General features: G+C 33.6%; 1 protein-coding gene across 7 annotated transcripts in view; it reads right to left on the bottom strand.

The window, feature by feature from the left end:
• The window catches only part of CEP128 (centrosomal protein 128), a 397,887-nt gene that overhangs the window by 295,635 nt on the left and 88,943 nt on the right, over positions 1-13,309 (bottom strand). The window lies entirely within an intron of this gene.

The raw sequence follows: 13,309 nt of genomic DNA, 5'->3' as shown, positions 1-13,309 counted from the left end.
CATCACCCTTCTCACAGAGAAAAGAAAGCATTCTTTTCTACATGTTTCTCTCTAAAAAAATGGAAAAAAGAACTTCAAGGAAACCCAAATTTCAAAAGTTTACCACAAAAGTGTTTGTTTTGGTTTGTTTCTATGTTAAACAAAATTAAACTTAAGAAAAGAATTTATACTTGGAGTAATGTTTCATAACATATAAAAGGCATACTATTTATTTAAAACTTTGACAACTTCAGCATTTATACTTAGCAAGGTGTATATGGAAAGGCCATCCAAACTGAGAAAAGCCAAACTGCCAGAAGTCATTTCCAATAAGATATGATGCTCAATAAAGAAACAATTTTTAGACAAAGAGCAAAACATGTTAAACTGCATTTTGATGCAAGAATAATCATATTCAATTTTATTAGCTTACATATCCAATAAATAACTTCTAAGTGTATCTACTATGTGTCGGGCACTGGGCTAAGGACTACTATATCCTTGTATAAAAAATTGACATGGCCCCCATCCATGAGATGACAGCCCCCTTTGCCATGGCTCTTACTCTAATTAAAAGCATTGAGTAAAAAGGCAGAGAAGCATCATCAAAATGAAGAATAATTTTGGTTTGAGTGTAATAATATAATAATAATAACACTTACATAGTATTTACTGTGTCCATTCTTCTTCTTACATATAATAAATATATACATCATATATATTGAATAGATACATTTAATCTTCATAATTGCAAGAGTTATTATTAGGTCCATTTTTATTAAGGGGGAAATTGGCATACAAGGAGTTGAATAACTTGCCCAAGGTCATTCACCTAATCACAGAAAAAAACTCAGGCAGTCTGCCTCTAAACCACTGAGTGGTGCTGTATCTCCATGTTGAAATAACAGTATCAACCTCACAGGGTAGATATGAAGACTAAATAACTAGATATTTGTAAAGCACTAAAATGTATGAAAAAACACAACTATTAAGACTACTGAATTGTTAACATTGATAAAGTATTAAAGATTATAATGCTTTCCAGGTGGTTATCAAATGGATTAGGTGTCTGATATTTGTTTTTTATTATAAAGGAAATAGAATTTGTGATAATTTTATATGTTTTGGGGGCACATAAAGAGTACAGAATATGACACCTAACATATAAAGAGTGGAGGAGGAAGAAAAAGAGGGGAGGAAAAAACATACATCTACAGATTGTGTTTTAATAGCATAATAAGTGAGTTAAGTTATACTGTTTGATGGTAAAGAAGCTGCCCTTGAGACTTTGGTAACCATGAATACAAAGCCTGCAAAAGCAGTAAGTACATATCTATCAATAATCACCTTAAATGTAAATGGTCTGAATGCACCAATCAAAAGACAGAGAGTTACAGAATGGATAAAAAAGCAAGATCTGTCTATATGCTGACTACAAGAGACTTGCTTCAAACTCAGAGACATACACAGATGAAAAGTGAAGCGATGGAAAAAGATATTTCATGCAAACAATAGGGAGAAAAAAGAAGGAGTTGCAATATTTGTATCAGATAAAATACTCAAAAACAAAGAAAGTAACAAGAAACAAAGAAGGACATTACATAATGATAAAGGGGTAAGTCCAACAAGAGGATATAAATATTCTAAATATCTATGCACCCAACATAGGAGCACCCAAATATGTGTACCAAATATGAACAGAATTAAAGGGGGAAATAGAATGCAATACATTCATTTTAGAAGATTTCAACACAGCAATCATGCCAAAGGACAGATCAACCAGACAGAAAATAAGTAAACACAGTGGCACTCAACACCGTATTAGAACAGATGGACCTAATAGACATCTACAGAACACTCCACTCAAAAGCAACAGGGTATACATTCTTCCCAAGTGTACATGGAACATTATCCAGAATTGACGACATACTAGGCCACAAAAAGAGCCCCCATAAATTCAAAAAGATTGAAATTGTACCAACCAACTTCTCAGATCACAAAGGTTAAAAACTAGAAATAAATTGTGCAGAGAAAATGAAAAGGCCCACAAATACATGGAGGCTTAACAACATGCTCTTAAATAATCAATGGATCAACGACCAAATTAAAACAGAAATTAAGCAATATATGGAGACAAATGAAAACAACAGCTCAACAGCCCAACTTCTATGGGATGCAACAAAGGCAGTTCTAAGAGGAAAGTATATAGCAATTCAGACCTATTTAAAGAAGGAAGAACAATCTGAAATGAACAGTCTAATTCACAATTAATGAAACTGGAAAAAGAAGAACAAGTGAGGCCCAAAGTCAGTAGAAGGAGGGACGTAATAAAGATTAGAGAAGAAATAAATAAAATTAAGAATAAAACAATAGAAAGAATCAATGAAAGCAAAAGCTGGTTCATCGAGAAAATAAATAAAGCAGATAAACCCCTAGCCAGACTTATCAAAAAAAAAAAAAAGAGAATCTATACACATAAACAGAAACAGAAATGAGAAAGGAAAAATTATACAGACACCATAGAACTACAAAGAACTATTAGATAATACTGTGAAAAATTATATGCTAACAAACTGATAGTCTGGAAGAAATGGACAACTTTCTAGAACAATACAACCTTGCAGAAAAATACAACCTTCCAAGACTGACACAGGAAGAAACAGAAAATCAAAACAGACCAATCACCAGCAATGAAATTGAACTGGTAATCAAAAACTACCAAAGAAAAAAACCCCTGGATCAGATGGCTTCACTGCTGAATTTTTTCAGACATTTAGAGAAGACATAAAACCCATCTTCCTTAAAGTTTTCCCAAACGTAGAAGAGGAGAAAATACTTCCAAACTCATTCTATGAGGACAGCATCACTCTAATACCAAAACTAGGCAAACATACCACAAAAGAAGAAAATTACAGGCCAATATTCCTGATGAACATAGATGCAAAAATCCTCAACAAAATATTAGCAAACCAAATTCAAAACACATCAAAGAGATTATCCATCATGATCAAGTAGGATTTATTCCAGGGATGCAAGGATGTTACAATATTTGAAAATCCATTTACATCAACAAAAAGGACAAAAATCACATGATTATTTCAAAGATGCTGAAAAATCATTTGACAAAATTCAACATCCATTCATGATAAAAACTCTCAACAAAATGGGTATAGAGGGCAAGTACCTCAACATAATAAAAGCCACATATGAAAAATCCACAACCAACATCATACTTGGCAGTGAAAAGCTGAAAGCTTTTCCTCTAATATCGAAAACAAGACAAGGATTCCCACTCTCGCCACTTTCATTCAACATAGTTCTGGAGGTCCTAGCCGCCACGGCAGTCAAACAACACAAAGAAATAAAAGGCCTCCAGATTGGCAAGGAACAAGTTAAACTGTCACTGTTTACAGATGACATGATATTGTACAAAAAAACCCTAAAGAATCCACTCCAAAACTATTAGAACTAATATCTGAATTCAGCAAAGTTGCAGGATACAAAATTAATTGGCAGAAATATGCTGCATTCCTATATACTAATGATGAACTAGCAGAGAGAGAAATCGAGAAAACAATTCCATTCACAATAGCATCAAAAAGAGTAAAATACCTAGGAATAAACCTAACCAAGGAAGTGAAAGACCTATACCCTGAAAACTACAAGGAACTCTTGAGAAAAATTAAAGCAGACACAAATAAATGGAACTACATCCCATGCTCATGGGTAGAAAGAATTAATATTGTCAAAATGGCCATCCTGCCTAAAGCAATATACAGATTCAACGCAATCCCTATCAAAATACCAATGGCATTCTTCAATGATCTAGAACAAATAGTTGTAAAATTCATATGGAATCACAAAAGACTCCAAATAGCCAAAGCTATCCTTAGAAGCTCTACTACAAAGCCACAGAAATCAAGACCTTCTGGTACTGGCACAAAAACAGACCCATAGATCAATGGAATGGAATAGAGAGCCCAGATATAAACCCACACATATACGGCCAATTAATATATGATAAAGGAGCCATGGACATACAATGGAAAAATGTCAGTCCCTTCAACAAATGATGTTGGAAAAACTGGACAGCTATATGTAAGAGAATTAAACTGGAATACTGTCTAACTCCATACACAAAAGTAAACTCAAAATGGATCAAAAATCTGAATATAAGTTATGAAACCATGTAACTCTTAGAAGAAAACATAGGCAAAGCTCTCTTGAATATAAACATGAGCAACTTCTTCATCTCCACAGGCAAGGGAAACAAAGGCAAAAATGAACAAGTAGTACTACATCAAACTAAAAAGCTTCTGGACATCAAAGTACACCATCAGTAAAACAAAAAGGCATTGTACAGTATGGGAGAATACATTCATAAATGACATATCCAACCAGGGGTTAACATCTAAAATATATAAAGAACTCACATGCCTCAACACCCAAAAAGAAATAACCCAATTAAAAAATGGACAGAGGTTATGAACAGACACTTCTTCAAAGAAGAAATTCAGATGGCCAACAGGCACATGAAAAGATGCTCCATATTGCTAATCATCAGGGAAATGCAAATTAAAACCTCAATGAGATAGCACATCACATCAGTTAGCACATCACACAGCCAGCATCCAAAATACAAGCAACAACAAATGCTGGTGAAGATGAGGAGAAAGGGGAACCCTCCTACACGGCTGGTGGGAATTTAAATTAGTTCAACCGTTGTGGAAAACAATGTGGAGGTTCCTCAAAAAACTAAAAATAGAAATACCATTTGACCCCAGAATTTCACTCCTAGGAATTTACCCAAAGAATACAACATCACAGATTCAAAAAGACATATGCATCCCTATGTTTATCACAGCACTATTTACAATAGCCAACATATGGAAGCAACTTTAGTGTCCATCAGTAAATGAATGTATAAAGAAGAAGTGGTACATATACACAATGAATATTATTCAGCCATAAGAAGAACACAAATCCTTCCATTTTCAACAACATGGATGGAGCTAGAGGGTATTATGCTCAGTGAAATAAGTCAGGTGGAGAAGGACAAGTACCAAATGATTTCACTCATTTGTGGAGTGTAACAGCAAAGCAAAAACTGAAGGAACAAAACAGCAGCAGAATCACAGAACCCAACTATGGATTAGCAGCTACCAAAGGGAAAGGGGCTGTGGAGGGAGGATCGGAAAGAGAGGGATAAAGGGATTATGGTATATTATAATTAGCACACATAATTTGGGGGGGAGGGAGGCACAAGGAAGGCAGTATAACACAGAGAAGACACGTAGTGACTCTATAGCATCTAACTATGCTGATGGACAGTGACTGTAATGGGGTATGTGGTGGGGACTTGCTAATAGGATGGAATGTAGTAACCGCAATGTTGCTCATGCGAAAGCTGAGTATGAGATTGTATATCATTTATATCTTCATAGAAAAAAAATCTAACTTGGAAGACTGCAACCTTCAACTAGAGGTTGCTAAGATCTTCACAATGTGATTTTGCGCATCTCTTTATTTTCCAGATTTTTCCTCTGTCCTCTGCTTATTGAGGTAACAGAAATAGTAGTCACCTATGTTTTTAAAACTTGACTTAATAACCTCCCATTGTAACTCTAAGACTTTAACTTACTTCAGAATTTAATCCCCAAAAGTTCTCCAGTGAAGAAATTTATCCATTGTACTCACTGTAATTAACCAATTTCAGTCCCTTTCTCATGATTTCCAAAACTCACATTTTAAAAATCCTACAATATTTTACATAAAACAAGAAAGATATATCTACATTTCCCAAGTGTTTGCATACTTAATTTTGATTAAACACATTAAATGTATGTTTAATTCATTTATATGCTTAATTTTACTTAGACATTCAAAATCACCCCTGTCTACCCAGAGGCTTCTATTTCCAAAGAGTAATACAAAAGCTTTGATATCACTATGGTGTAAGCTTCAGAAGGCCAGGGACCTCATCTGTCATGATCACGCTTTATTTCTAACCTGGCACATTTTAAGTGGTAAACATGTGTATGTTATTGAATGAAGAAATGTCTGTTCATAATCTCCCAATAACAACTTGACTTTGAAATTGACCAACTCTGTTCATCACATATTATAAGTTTTCCAAGTTTTCCCATTTTACTTAATCACCATGTTTTCTCAAGCACTAAATTGTCTTTCTTTCTGGACAAGTAATTATCATGGTGTAGTGATGTCGAAAAGTAACTTAATTTTTGAGTTTCAGTCAAAGAGTTAATAATTTTTCCTGTTTTCAGAAGTCATCATTTTAGTTTTTTCTTTAGGAAAAAAATCTTCTGAATGGGTGTATTTTAAATCTTTTTATTTTGAAACGATTTAGGTTTACAGAATATGTAAAGGTAGCCCAGAGTTTCCATATACCTTTCACCTAGGTTTCCCTAAAATTAACATCTTACATAACCACAGAACACTTATATCAAAACTAAGATAGTAACATTATTACAAAACCAGCAGTCTACAGGCTTTATTTAACTATCAAATGTTCATTTCTGTGCCAAACTCCAATCTAGGATATTGCAGAGCAGCTTGTCTTTTTGGTTGTCTCCAAACTGAAAGTTTCTCGGTCTTTCATTTTTTTTTATGACCTCAACATTTTTCAAGAAATACTTCAGGTGAATATCTGAAACCAAAATTTAGGTTTGTGTGATGCCTTCTCGTGATAAGACAGAGCTCACAAATTTGGAGGGAGAATACCAAAGAGGTCAGTTCCCTTCTCATTGCATCACTGTAGGGCATATATCAAACCAGTGATGTTTGCCTTGATTGCTTGATTAAGATAAGGTGGTGTCTGTCAAATTTCCCTGTCATAAAGTTAGTAATCTTTCTTTTCCATACTCGATTTGTTAGAAGAGAGTCACTAACTCTAGCCTGTAATCAAAGGCAGAAGAATTAAGCCCCACTTCCCAGAAGAGTATCAAAGAATGTGTGGAAAAACCACCAAAGTAATTAACAAATATTTTGGTAGATATCTTGAGGCTTTGCAGATATCCTTAAGTTTCATCCACCAATTTTAGCTCAAAGCCAGACCAACTATATAATACAGTCACTTCTTTTCTGGCCTACACATTTTTCCCCCATTAAATCTTAGAGTCTAATGCAACCTAGATTCCTAGTAATTTAACTCACAGGCCACTGCTCACCAAGAAGTAGAATGCTGAACCTCTTTGCATTCATCCCAAGATAACCTGCTTCCACCAAAAATATTAATAAGTGATCTGGAATTTACATAAGGCTATATAGGTGGATGGAGAACACACACCAAATCCCCATCAAACACCTTAATTGTCTTAATTCTCTTGGGCTACTCCACCAACCAGGAATTCTTCTTCCCTGTTTCTATTTTCTCCAGCCTCACTGTGTTTTTTTGCACCTTCTTAGACCTTCTTCTCAGGCTTCTAAATCTCCCTCTCCCAGTTAAGCAGAGTCATTTGCCTCTATTCCAGTTCTCAGTTTTGAACACCTATACTCACAACTATGCCCACCATGGCCACTAACCCCCAACCTGTAAAGACCTTTAACAGTTCCCAGGATCCATTCCCCTTAAAGGGCAGTTCGGAAAACAACTATTTTCATTCTTACACTAATACATATTTAATCTTCATTTCTTACAATTATTAATACTATTATTGGTGTTAAAGGAATAAAAATAAGTGGAACTTAATCATCTTAGCATAATTCTTCTGAAAGTCAACAGTATTTTTTTAATCCTAATTTCCATATATGGGCTAGTTGAATGAAAGAACCTCTAACTCTTTTGGATACCTAAGAATCTGCAATAAAATTCCTTTCCTTTGCACTTGGCACCTTCAACATCTGACCAGTTATTTATAGTATTACTTTTCCAAAATAACATGCTTTTCTATTACATTTCTATTGATGTCTAAAATGTTATTTAATAACCATATTTTTGTTCCTCCTTGTACTCTGAAGATATGTAAATCCTAGAAGATGTAGTCAATGAGAACTTAAATTCTACTACTTTCAGCAAAGGAGTAAGGTCTTGAGGAGCAACCCAAAGCAAATTACTAGGTTTCTACCATATCATCTAGACATGTTAAGTTTGAATGTTATTTCTGCCTCTTATACACCAGAGTCAGTAAATAAGTGAACACACATGCATGTTCTAAGTCAGAATACTGAACCAATTTTCTACATTTTCTACAAAGAAAGAAAAATCTCTTAAGACTAATAAATGTAATACTAATGCACTTTAAACTTCTGAAAACACAAGTTACATTTAATGAGAAACATTTTTAAAATTAACTGAATCAAAATTAGAAGCTAATTCTTTAAACCTTAATAATAAACTTTAACTCATTTACTACCTTTTTTAAGTGTGGAAGGCTGCATTGGATTTCTTTTCCATTTGACTTACATCAAGAAACGTAGGGTTATATTAAAACTGACCCAGTAAAAGCAGTTATAAAAAGAGGGGAAAAAAACCACATTACAATGAATTTCTATTATATCATTTTGCCTTTTAAAGCTTATTTTTTTCTCAAAAGCAGTTTAGCTATAAAGCTATCATGTGCCTGGCTCCAGGACTCACACTGTCTTTTATACCCATTTAAGATCACAGAAACAACACTGAGCCTTAATAGAGGGTCCCTGGGGGCACATTTAAATCGTCAATAACAACAATTTTTCTTCTCTTAAGTGTGCCTATTTCCATTAAAAAGACTAATATATTGAGTATTGTACTACTGCAGTTCTTTAGAGGTAAATGATTCTGAATTCACACAGTTATATAAAACTTTAAAAAATTGCAGCCTTTACTTTTAGAGAGAAAGGAGGAAAGGAAAATGTTTGTAGATTATCTCATATGACTATAAAAACTCCCACTACTTTGACAACAGGCATGTTTATCAAAAGGCTTTAATAAATAACACACTCAAAAACAAAACAAATAGGGAATTAAAGGTCCTCTGTCTACTTTAAATGGACCAGCAAGCTTGAGTAAGAAAGATGGAGTTGGAATGAATAAAGATCACATGTTAGTTCCCATACAGGCCAATGAAACTGCAAAAAAATATATATGTATATATATAAAAAACCATAAGCTGTCCTGTCTCATCCTAATCACTCATCAGTGCTACAAGTGCATGCCTTTGGTCACAAAGGCAAGAATATGTAGATGAGTCACTGGTAAGCCAACAAGACTATAGCAAAACAAGTCTGTGTTCATAAACAATAGGTCAATAACATTATACTTAAAGGTACAAATTTTCAAGTCATATTTTTTCCCAGTTACATAAAGAACAAAGAAGTTATATCACTGAGAATTAGAAAAATAGCAGCTCTTACTATATACTAATCACTCTTACTAATAATAGCTCTTACTATATACATATTTTTAAAGACTTAATTATTTGAATTTTAGGTTCACAGCAAAATTGAGAGGAAGGTACAAAGCGAGTTCCCATACACACCCTGCCCCCATACCTGCATAAACTCCCCCATTTTTAGCATCTGACAACAGAGGAATACAACCGTTAAAATTGATGAACCTACACGTACACATCTTAATCACCTAAGTTCATAATTCACATTAAGGTCCACTCTTGCTGTTGTACACCCTTTGGGTTGGGACAAATATATAATGGAATGTATCCATCATTGTAGTATAATACAGAATATTTTCACTGCCCTAAAAATCCTTCCTCTGGGCTCCACCAATCCACTCTACCCTCCCTACCCCAACTCCTGGCAACCACTGGTATTTTTTACTGTCTCCATAGTTTTTCTTTTCCAGAATGTCATACAGGCAGAGTCATCCAGGATGTAGTCTTTTCAGACTGGCTTCTTTCACTAGTAATATGCCTTTAAGCCTCCTTGGTGTTTTTTCAGAGCTTCACAGCTCATTTGACTATATTTATATAATTAAATTCTTCACGTAGGTACAAAACAAAAATCAGCCAACAAGCATTTTGAGCTTCACAATATAATGATATTCTGATCCAAATTAGGCCACATGAGCTATAAATTGAAGTTACAAGTTGTTTATATTTATGTATATTAAAATTTTTTTAAATTGCCTTAAGAACATTTGTTATATTTCAAATCAACAGAAAAAAAAACATTATTAAGTACATTGTATGAAAAAAACTATAAAAAGAACCTTATTTAATTGGATTTTTTTAAGATGAAAATCTGGTGTCTATTTCCAAAATTCTCTGTTGCAAATCTGTCACAACTCTAAAACCATCAAACATCAATAAAATAATACATATTTTGAAAAGGAATACACATATATATATATGTATAATACAATAATACAGCAGAATTTTACTGCTCAGAAGTAGTAATATTCCTTAAATTAATAGATTTTATTTATGTCAAGTTCTGTGAATTTCTAAACTTTGTTTTTTCCTAAATCAAGTTAGAGATTCCTCCCACATGAGAACTAGCTAAAGTCATGGAAAATTTTAGCCTTTAAGTTCATCCAATTGGGGATTGTCTGTGCCAACAAAAACCAAACAAAACAAAAAAAAATTAAGTTTCTTCTCAAGGCTGAAAACAATACATTCATATTCTAAATCCCTGAACCAATATCTAATTCAAAAATAGCTAGATGGATTGTATTTAAATTGCTCAAAGAAATTTTTCAGCTATAACCAAGGAACAAAAATCCTGTAACATCTATGATTAAAACAAAAAACAAAAAACTTTTATACATCAAAGTAGAACTGCATGATAAATGTCCAAAGAGAATGTAGTAGTGATCATTAATATTGTGACACTATACAGACTTTCAGGACATCAAAGTAAGGGAGAAATTCTAAAAACTTGATGCCAGTTGAACTATGTGTATTTTCCAGATGGAAGTGGTAAGCACATAGTGAGTAATACAAAGTATCATGTAGTTAAGTAAGTTGTATCAGTAAAGTACATTGGTATTACTTCTGATGGTAACTTTCAGAGTAATATTTCATAATGTTCTTTAAAGATACCTGAAGTTTTGAAATATAAAGCTCAAAGCTTCTCTTTGAGAACGGCCCAAACATCTTTTTTTCTTTTCTTTTTTCTTACAATAAGAAGTTTATTATTTTTTCAGGAATCCAAAGAGCTCTTATAGGAATTATTGTGGTAGGACAGATGGTCATTTATTACTGACCTATTTTTCCCAATGAATAAGCAAACTTACCAGGTGCACTATGTCTGTATTTACAGAGCCTGTGACTGGTTAGGCCCCCTGTGCCAGAGAAGTCAACCAAGGTCACGGGTTCAATTGCAGTTAGAGCCAAATCCCTTTGCTTTGTTCCAGGGCAATAGTCTTTACCCTAATCCTTAACCAAAGGCCTCATGGAAGACTAACTAGGCCAGAGACCATGGATGAATCAGCAAAAATCTACTACCATGACTATAAAAATAACTCAAAAGTAAAACCCCTAGTGACTAGTGTCAGGATTTCATTCTTCAAATATTATTAAATTTGCCAATCTGCAAAACAAAACCTTAATTACTGCCTACAAAGTTAGTATGCTGAAAAAAGACATACATGTTTTTTTATTTCTTTGATTCAAAAGCAACAATGGTAATGAGTATTATTCCCTAAAATGCCATTGCTTTTACTGGAGCAGATTTTATTTTTATCCAATCTTTTACTTAATAAAAATCTTGCAAGTAAAGTTAAATATGAGTCCAGCAAGTGTACTTTCCAGGATTTCCTTCAAAATCAAAAAAGCAAATGCTCTTAGTGGAGGGTCTGTTTTCATCCGATTAGTTTCCTCTCAAAAAAGAGACTCATGGTTTTATTAGAAGTCCCAGAGCAATATGATACTTCATTTGACTTTCTAAATCCAGGACCACTGAGTTAGAATTGTTGACAAACAGAAGATCATAGATAATTATGGAAATTTAATTTAGAATGTCCAAGTTTTATATGCATTTGAGCAGAATTCCCTGTAAATATACAACATCTTTCTTTGTTCAGAGTTAGACGATGTTATTTTATGCCTTTGGGATTTTTTTAACACTATTTTCTAATCAAAATAAAGCAGTCAGAGTCAGTGAATAAGGCTATCTGTAGCAGAGTGGTCTTTGTTTGCACAATATTACTATACACTCAGTAGTTGCCCAATAAATATTAATTGATAATGATGGAAAAGGACTTCATAAACAGATGGTCTAGGATAAATTCACTGAAAACGTAGATAGAAACACCCCACTCTTCAAGAAAAGCATGAAGTGGAAATTAAATCCTACACTCAAAATCTCAGTCCATTGTTAGGCAGCTGTTCAGTCAAGAGCACAGACATTTTTCATCATCATCATAGCATTAGCAGCATTAAATGTCTATTTGCATACGGTGTTATACAAAGGGACTCACACAGATTCATGCTAGTCTTATTTGTTATAATTTACAATGACAATATTGGCAAGGACAAATAACTACACATAGCAAAATAAATGTGATTACACAATACTTTGAGATATAGTCATATGTGGCATGAACATAAAATAAGTGTCAGACTTAACTGCAACTTACAGCAGCAATAAGTGTTATTTATTTATAAATGTAAAACTAATATTTTCCAAATGGAACTGGAGTTGCTTTCCAAGAACACTTACTACAAATCACTAAAGAGTAAGTAAACTAAAGGAAGGAGTCAGAGGCCATAATGGCCATAATATTAAGAATAAGTAATGACTTGTCAGGAACCTAGAGAGCAAACAATCAGAAAAAGAAAAAAAGAAGAGGGGCAAAAAATTGTATGACTGACTTCAATGAGGGTAGGAATAAGGAAGCTACAAGCAAACTGCTCAACCTAGGAGGAAGACATCCTGAAAAACACACCTTACTCAACAACACTTGAATTAAAAAAAGTATACCTGGGAGAATTTTGGAGAAAATTGAAATAGGGAGAAGAAAGGGGGTATAAAGTACATTACAAGCATTTAATAATTAATAACTTTAGATAACATTTTCTTAATAAAGCAGAAAGCCCAAGAAGACATGACATAAGCATTAATTACACAGAAATTAGATGATAAGAATTTCAGGACAACTTATATCAACCCATCACCTCATAAAACTACATCTTCAAAGGAATCCAAAAGCCCTAACTAGCATGCTAACAATTGACATGCTACTTCTTCTGTAATGTAGAATACATTTCTAAACTTTCAACTTTTATTAGTATTAAATAGCAGGTGCCTGAAATACATTATCAAAATGGCATATTTTGTAATCCAGCCAGCTATTACTCTTAATATTTCCCAATACAAGGAAGGTAATATGGCTTGTGGAGACTGTGTCTCTAATACCAATCAACCACATAGG

Source organism: Manis javanica, chromosome 8 (assembly GCF_040802235.1).
Source record: "Manis javanica isolate MJ-LG chromosome 8, MJ_LKY, whole genome shotgun sequence".
Taxonomy (NCBI): domain Eukaryota; kingdom Metazoa; phylum Chordata; class Mammalia; order Pholidota; family Manidae; genus Manis; species Manis javanica.
Note: the sequence above shows the minus strand (reverse complement) of the source record. Positions and strands in the feature narration are given on the sequence as shown.